Below are 9,539 nucleotides of genomic sequence, written 5' to 3'. Positions count from 1 at the left end.
TATTCCCATTTCCTACGAAATCTTCACAGTTATCCAAATATCCACTTGCAGATTCTACAAAAAGAGTGTTTCCAAACTACAGTGTCAAAAGAAAGTTTGAACTCTGTTAGTGGAGGACACACATCACAATGAAGTTTCTGAGAATGCTTCTGTTTAGATTTTATATGAAGATATTCCCGTTTCCTACAAAATCTTCACTGTTATCCAAATATCCACTTGCAGATTCTTCTAAAAGAGGGTTTCCAAACTGCTGTATGAAAAGAAAGTTTGAACTCCTTTAGTTGAGGAAACTCATGTCAAAGAAGTTTCTGAGAATGCTTCCGTCTAGATTTTATACGAAGATATTCCCGTTTCCAACGAAATTTTCACAGTTATCCCAATATCCACTTGCAGATTCTACCAAAAGAGTGTTTCCAAACTGCTGTATCAAAACAATGGTTGAGCTCCGTTAGTTGAGGACACTCATCACAAACAAGCTTTTGAGAATGCTTCTGTCTAGATTTTATATGAAGATATTCCCGTTTCCAATGAACTCTTCACAATTATCCAAATATCCACTTGCCGATTCTACAAAAAGAGTGTTTCCAAACTGCTGTATCAAAAGAATGGTTGAACTCTGTAAGTAGAGAAAACACATCACAAAGAAGTTTCTGAGAATGCTTCTGTCTAGATTTTATATGAAGATATTCCCGTTTCCTACGAAATCTTCAAAGTTATCCAAATATCCACTTGCAGATTCTACAAAAAGAGTGTTTCCAAACTACTGTATCAACAGAAAGGTTCAACTCTGGTAACTGAGTACACACATCCCGATTAAGTTTCTGAGAATCTTTCTGTCTCTTTTTTATGGGAAGATATTTCTGTTTTCACCGTAGGCCTGAATTCGCTCAAAATGTCCACTTCCAGATACTACAGAAAGAGTTTTTCAAACCTGGGCTATGAAAGGGAATGTTCAGCTCTGTGACTTGAATGCAGATATCACAAAGCAGTTTCTGACAGTGCTTCTGTGTAGATTTTAGATGAAGATATTCCCGTTTCCAACGAAATCGATAGAGCTATCCAAATATCCACTTACAGATTCTACAAAAAGAGAGTTTCCAAACTGCTCTATTTAAAGAAAGGTTGAACTCTGCTAGTTGAGGATGCACACCTCAAAGAAGTTTCTGAGAATGCTTTTGTCTAGATTTTATATGAAGATATTCCCGTTTCCAACGAAATCTTTAGAGGTATCCAAATATCCACTTGCAGATTCTACCAAAGGGGGGTTTTCAAACTTCTGTATCAAAAGAAAGGTTGAACTCTGTTAGTTGAGGACACACATCACAAAGAAGTTTCGGAGAATGCTTCTGTCTAGATTTTATATGAAGATATTCCCGTTTCCAATGAAATTGTTAGTTGTATCCAAATATCCACTTACAGATTCTACAAAAAGAGTGTTTCCAAACTGCTCTATCAAAAGAAAGGTGGAACTCGGTTAGTTGAAGACACACATCAAAAAGATGTTTCTGAGAATGCTTCTGTCTAGATTTTATTTGAAGATATTCCCATTTCCTACGAAATCTTCACAGTTATCCAAATATCCACTTGCAGATTCTACAAAAAGAGTGTTTCCAAACTACAGTGTCAAAAGAAAGTTTGAACTCTGTTAGTGGAGGACACACATCACAATGAAGTTTCTGAGAATGCTTCTGTTTAGATTTTATATGAAGATATTCCCGTTTCCTACAAAATCTTCACTGTTATCCAAATATCCACTTGCAGATTCTTCTAAAAGAGGGTTTCCCAACTGCTGTATGATAAGAAAGGTTGAACTCCTTTAGTTGAGGAAACTCATGTCAAAGAAGTTTCTGAGAATGCTTCCGTCTAGATTTTATACGAAGATATTCCCGTTTCCAATGAAATTTTCACAGTTATCCCAATATCCACTTGCAGATTCTACCAAAAGAGTGTTTCCAAACTGCTGTATCAAAAGAATGGTTGAGCTCCGTTAGTTGAGGACACTCATCACAAACAAGCTTTTGAGAATGCTTCTGTCTAGATTTTATATGAAGATATTCCCGTTTCCAATGAACTCTTCACAATTATCCAAATATCCACTTGCCGATTCTACAAAAAGAGTGTTTCCAAACTGCTGTATCAAAAGGAAGGTTGAACTCTGTAAGTAGAGAAAACACATCACAAAGAAGTTTCTGAGAATGCTTCTGTCTAGATTTTATATGAAGATATTCCCGTTTCCAACGAAATCTTCAAAGTTATCCAAATATCCACTTGCAGATTCTACAAAAAGAGTGTTTCCAAACTACTGTATCAACAGAAAGGTTCAACTCTGGTAACTGAGTACACACATCCCGATTAAGTTTCTGAGAATCTTTCTGTCTCTTTTTTATGGGAAGATATTTCTGTTTTCACCATAGGCCTGAATTCGCTCAAAATGTCCACTTCCAGATACTACAGAAAGAGTGTTTCAAACCTGGGCTATGAAAGGGAATGTTCAGCTCTGTGACTTGAATGCAGATATCACAAACCAGTTTCTGACAGTGCTTCTGTGTAGATTTTAGATGAAGATATTCCCGTTTCCAACGAAATCGATAGAGCTATCCAAATATCCACTTACAGATTCTACAAAAAGAGAGTTTCCAAACTGCTCTATTTAAAGAAAGGTTGAACTCTGCTAGTTGAGGACGCACACCACAAAGAAGTTTCTGAGAATGCTTTTGTCTAGATTTTATATGAAGATATTCCCGTTTCCAACGAAATCTTTAGAGGTATCCAAATATCCACTTACAGATTCTACAAAAAGAGAGTATCCAAACTTCTGTATCAAAAGAAAGGTTGAACTCTGTTAGTTGAGGACACACATCACAAAGAAGTTTCGGAGAATGCTTCTGTCTAGATTTTATATGAAGATATTCCCGTTTCCAATGAAATTGTTAGTTGTATCCAAATATCCACTTACAGATTCTACAAAAAGAGTGTTTCCAAACTGCTCTATCAAAAGAAAGGTGGAACTCGGTTAGTTGAAGACACACATCGAAAAGATGTTTCTGAGAATGCTTCTGTCTAGATTTTATTTGAAGATATTCCGATTTCCAACGAAATCTTCACAGTTATCGAAATATCCACTTGCAGATTCTACAAAAAGAGTGTTCCCAAACTACAGTGTCAAAAGAAAGTTTGAACTCTCTTAGTGGAGGACCACATCACAATGAAGTTTCTGAGAATGCTTCTGTTTAGATTTTATGTGAAGATATTCCCGTTTCCAACGAAGTCTTCACAGTTATCCAAATATCCACTTGCAGATTCTACAAAAAGAGTGTTTCCAAACTACAGTGTCAAAAGAAAGTTTGAACTCTGTTAGTGGAGGACACACATCACAATGAAGTTTCTGAGAATGCTTCTGTTTAGATTTTATATGAAGATATTCCCGTTTCCTACAAAATCTTCACTGTTATCCAAATATCCACTTGCAGATTCTTCTAAAAGAGGGTTTCCCAACTGCTGTATGATAAGAAAGGTTGAACTCCTTTAGTTGAGGAAACTCATGTCAAAGAAGTTTCTGAGAATGCTTCCGTCTAGATTTTATACGAAGATATTCCCGTTTCCAATGAAATTTTCACAGTTATCCCAATATCCACTTGCAGATTCTACCAAAAGAGTGTTTCCAAACTGCTGTATCAAAAGAATGGTTGAGCTCCGTTAGTTGAGGACACTCATCACAAACAAGCTTTTGAGAATGCTTCTGTCTAGATTTTATATGAAGATATTCCCGTTTCCAATGAACTCTTCACAATTATCCAAATATCCACTTGCCGATTCTACAAAAAGAGTGTTTCCAAACTGCTGTATCAAAAGGAAGGTTGAACTCTGTAAGTAGAGAAAACACATCACAAAGAAGTTTCTGAGAATGCTTCTGTCTAGATTTTATATGAAGATATTCCCGTTTCCAACGAAATCTTCAAAGTTATCCAAATATCCACTTGCAGATTCTACAAAAAGAGTGTTTCCAAACTACTGTATCAACAGAAAGGTTCAACTCTGGTAACTGAGTACACACATCCCGATTAAGTTTCTGAGAATCTTTCTGTCTCTTTTTTATGGGAAGATATTTCTGTTTTCACCATAGGCCTGAATTCGCTCAAAATGTCCACTTCCAGATACTACAGAAAGAGTGTTTCAAACCTGGGCTATGAAAGGGAATGTTCAGCTCTGTGACTTGAATGCAGATATCACAAAGCAGTTTCTGACAGTGCTTCTGTGTAGATTTTAGATGAAGATATTCCCGTTTCCAACGAAATCGATAGAGCTATCCAAATATCCACTTACAGATTCTACAAAAAGAGAGTTTCCAAACTGCTCTATTTAAAGAAAGGTTGAACTCTGCTAGTTGAGGACGCACACCTCAAAGAAGTTTCTGAGAATGCTTTTGTCTAGATTTTATATGAAGATATTCCCGTTTCCAACGAAATCTTTAGAGGTATCCAAATATCCACTTGCAGATTCTACCAAAGGGGGGTTTTCAAACTTCTGTATCAAAAGAAAGGTTGAACTCTGTTAGTTGAGGACACACATCACAAAGAAGTTTCGGAGAATGCTTCTGTCTAGATTTTATATGAAGATATTCCCGTTTCCAATGAAATTGTTAGTTGTATCCAAATATCCACTTACAGATTCTACAAAAAGAGTGTTTCCAAACTGCTCTATCAAAAGAAAGGTGGAACTCGGTTAGTTGAAGACACACATCAAAAAGATGTTTCTGAGAATGCTTCTGTCTAGATTTTATTTGAAGATATTCTGATTTCCAACGAAATCTTCACAGTTATTGAAATATCCACTTGCAGATTCTACAAAAAGAGTGTTCCCAAACTACAGTGTCAAAAGAAAGTTTGAACTCTCTTAGTGGAGGACCACATCACAATGAAGTTTCTGAGAATGCTTCTGTTTAGATTTTATGTGAAGATATTCCCGTTTCCAACGAAGTCTTCACAGTTATCCAAATATCCACTTGCAGATTCTACAAAAAGAGTGTTTCCAAACTACAGTGTCAAAAGAAATTTTGAACTCTGTTAGTGGAGGACACACATCACAATGAAGTTTCTGAGAATGCTTCTGTTTAGATTTTATATGAAGATATTCCCGTTTCCAACAAAATCTTCACTGTTATCCAAATATCCACTTGCAGATTCTTCTAAAAGAGGGTTTCCAAACTGCTGTATGAAAAGAAAGGTTGAACTCCTTTAGTTGAGGAAACTCATGTCAAAGAAGTTTCTGAGAATGCTTCCGTCTAGATTTTATACGAAGATATTCCCGTTTCCAACGAAATTTTCACAGTTATCCCAATATCCACTTGCAGATTCTACCAAAAGAGTGTTTCCAAACTGCTGTATCAAAAGAATGGTTGAGCTCCGTTAGTTGAGGACACTCATCACAAACAAGCTTTTGAGAATGCTTCTGTCTAGATTTTATATGAAGGTATTCCCGTTTCCAATGAACTCTTCACAGTTATCCAAATATGCACTTGCCGATTCTACAAAAAGAGTGTTTCCAAACTGCTGTATCAAAAGAAAGGTTGAACTCTGTAAGTAGAGAAAACACATCACAAAGAAGTTTCTGAGAATGATTCTGTCTAGATTTTATATGAAGATATTCCCATTTCCAACGAAATCTTCAAAGTTATCCAAATATCCACTTGCAGATTCTACAAAAAGAGTGTTTCCAAACTACTGTATCAACAGAAAGGTTCAACTCTGGTAACTGAGTACACACATCCCGATTAAGTTTCTGAGAATCTTTCTGTCTCTTTTTTATGGGAAGATATTTCTGTTTTCACCGTAGGCCTGAATTCGCTCAAAATGTCCACTTCCAGATACTACAGAAAGAGTGTTTCAAACCTGGGCTATGAAAGGGAATGTTCAGCTCTGTGACTTGAATGCAGATATCACAAAGCAGTTTCTGACAGTGCTTCTGTGTAGATTTTAGATGAAGATATTCCCGTTTCCAACGAAATCATTACAGCTATCCAAATATCCACTTACAGATTCTACAAATAGAGAGTTTCCAAACTGCTCTATTTAAAGAAAGGTTGAACTCTGTTAGTTGAGGACGCACACCACAAGGAAGTTTCTGAGAATGCTTTTGTCTAGATTTTATATGAAGATATTCCCGTTTCCAACGAAATCTTTAGAGGTATCCAAATATCCACTTACAGATTCTACAAAAAGAGAGTATCCAAACTGCTGTATCAAAAGAATGGTTGAACTCTGTTAGTTGAGGACACTCATCACAAAGAAGCTTCTGAGAATGCTTCTGTCTAGATTTTATATGAAGATATTCCCGTTTCCAACGAAATCTTCACAGTTATCCAAATATCCACTTGCAGATTCTACCAAAGGGGGGTTTTCAAACTTCTGTATCAAAAGAAAGGTTGAACTCTGTTAGTTGAGGACACACATCACAAAGAAGTTTCGGAGAATGCTTCTGTCTAGATTTTATATGAAGATATTCCCGTTTCCAATGAAATTGTTAGAGGTATCCAAATATCCACTTACAGATTCTACAAAAAGAGTGTTTCCAAACTGCTCTATCAAAAGAAAGGTGGGACTCGGTTAGTTGAAGACACACATCAAAAAGATGTTTCTGAGAATGCTTCTGTCTAGATTTTATTTGAAGATATTCCCATTTCCTACGAAATCTTCACAGTTATCCAAATATCCACTTGCAGATTCTACAAAAAGAGTGTTTCCAAACTACAGTGTCAAAAGAAAGTTTGAACTCTGTTAGTGGAGGACACACATCACAATGAAGTTTCTGAGAATGCTTCTGTTTAGATTTTATATGAAGATATTCCCGTTTCCTACAAAATCTTCACTGTTATTCAAATATCCACTTGCAGATTCTTCTAAAAGAGGTTTTCCAAACTGCTGTATGAAAAGAAAGGTTGAACTCCTTTAGTTGAGGAAACTCATGTCAAAGAAGTTTCTGAGAATGCTTCCGTCTAGATTTTATACGAAGATATTCCCGTTTCCAACGAAATTTTCACAGTTATCCCAATATCCACTTGCAGATTCTACCAAAAGAGTGTTTCCAAACTGCTGTATCAAAAGAATGGTTGAGCTCCGTTAGTTGAGGACACTCATCACAAACAAGCTTTTGAGAATGCTTCTGTCTAGATTTTATATGAAGATATTCCCGTTTCCAATGAACTCTTCACTATTATCCAAATATCCACTTGCCGATTCTACAAAAAGAGTGTTTCCAAACTGCTGTATCAAAAGAATGGTTGAACTCTGTAAGTAGAGAAAACACATCACAAAGAAGTTTCTGAGAATGCTTCTGTCTAGATTTTATATGAAGATATTCCCGTTTCCTACGAAATCTTCAAAGTTATCCAAATATCCACTTGCAGGTTCTACAAAAAGAGTGTTTCCAAACTACTGTATCAACAGAAAGGTTCAACTCTGGTAACTGAGTACACACATCCCGATTAAGTTTCTGAGAATCTTTCTGTCTCTTTTTTATGGGAAGATATTTCTGTTTTCACCGTAGGCCTGAATTCGCTCAAAATGTCCACTTCCAGATACTACAGAAAGAGTGTTTCAAACCTGGGCTATGAAAGGGAATGTTCAGCTCTGTGACTTGAATGCAGATATCACAAAGCAGTTTCTGACAGTGCTTCTGTGTAGATTTTAGATGAAGATATTCCCGTTTCCAACGAAATCGTTACAGCTATCCAAATATCCACTTACAGATTCTACAAAAAGAGAGTTTCCAAACTGCTCTATTTAAAGAAAGGTTGAACTCTGTTAGTTGAGGACGCACACCACAAAGAAGTTTCTGAGAATGCTTTTGTCTAGATTTTATATGAAGATATTCCCGTTTCCAACGAAATCTTTAGAGGTATCCAAATATCCACTTACAGATTCTACAAAAAGAGAGTATCCAAACTTCTGTATCAAAAGAAAGGTTGAACTCTGTTAGTTGAGGACACACATCACAAAGAAGTTTCGGAGAATGTTTCTGTCTAGATTTTATATGAAGATATTCCCGTTTCCAATGAAATTGTTAGTTGTATCCAAATATCCACTTACAGATTCTACAAAAAGAGTGTTTCCAAACTGCTCTATCAAAAGAAAGGTGGAACACGGTTAGTTGAAGACACACATCGAAAAGATGTTTCTGAGAATGCTTCTGTCTAGATTTTAATTGAAGATATTCTGATTTCCAACGAAATCTTCACAGTTATCGAAATATCCACTGGCAGATTCTACAAAAAGAGTGTTCCCAAACTACAGTGTCAAAAGAAAGTTTGAACTCTGTTAGTGGAGGACACACATCACAATGAAGTTTCTGAGAATGCTTCTGTTTAGATTTTATATGAAGATACTCCCGTTTCCAACGAAATCTTCACTGTTATCCAAATATCCACTTGCAGATTCTTCTAAAAGAGGGTTTCCAAACTGCTGTATGAAAAGAAAGGTTGAACTCCTTTAGTTGAGGAAACTCATGTCAAAGAAGTTTCTGAGAATGCTTCCGTCTAGATTTTATACGAAGATATTCCCGTTTCCAATGAAATTTTCACAGTTATCCCAATATCCACTTGCAGATTCTACCAAAAGAGTGTTTCCAAACTGCTGTATCAAAAGAATGGTTGAGCTCCGTTAGTTGAGGACACTCATCACAAACAAGCTTTTGAGAATGCTTCTGTCTAGATTTTATATGAAGATATTCCCGTTTCCAATGAACTCTTCACAATTATCCAAATATCCACTTGCCGATTCTACAAAAAGAGTGTTTCCAAACTGCTGTATCAAAAGGAAGGTTGAACTCTGTAAGTAGAGAAAACACATCACAAAGAAGTTTCTGAGAATGCTTCTGTCTAGATTTTATATGAAGATATTCCCGTTTCCAACGAAATCTTCAAAGTTATCCAAATATCCACTTGCAGATTCTACAAAAAGAGTGTTTCCAAACTACTGTATCAACAGAAAGGTTCAACTCTGGTAACTGAGTACACACATCCCGATTAAGTTTCTGAGAATCTTTCTGTCTCTTTTTTATGGGAAGATATTTCTGTTTTCACCGTAGGCCTGAATTCGCTCAAAATGTCCACTTCCAGATACTACAGAAAGAGTGTTTCAAACCTGGGCTATGAAAGGGAATGTTCAGCTCTGTGACTTGAATGCAGATATCACAAACCAGTTTCTGACAGTGCTTCTGTGTAGATTTTAGATGAAGATATTCCCGTTTCCAACGAAATCGATAGAGCTATCCAAATATCCACTTACAGATTCTACAAAAAGAGAGTTTCCAAACTGCTCTATTTAAAGAAAGGTTGAACTCTGCTAGTTGAGGACGCACACCACAAAGAAGTTTCTGAGAATGCTTTTGTCTAGATTTTATATGAAGATATTCCCGTTTCCAACGAAATCTTTAGAGGTATCCAAATATCCACTTACAGATTCTACAAAAAGAGAGTATCCAAACTTCTGTATCAAAAGAAAGGTTGAACTCTGTTAGTTGAGGACACACATCACAAAGAAGTT

Source organism: Gorilla gorilla, chromosome 15 (assembly GCF_029281585.2).
Source record: "Gorilla gorilla gorilla isolate KB3781 chromosome 15, NHGRI_mGorGor1-v2.1_pri, whole genome shotgun sequence".
Classification (NCBI taxonomy): Eukaryota; Metazoa; Chordata; class Mammalia; order Primates; family Hominidae; genus Gorilla; species Gorilla gorilla.
Note: the sequence above shows the minus strand (reverse complement) of the source record.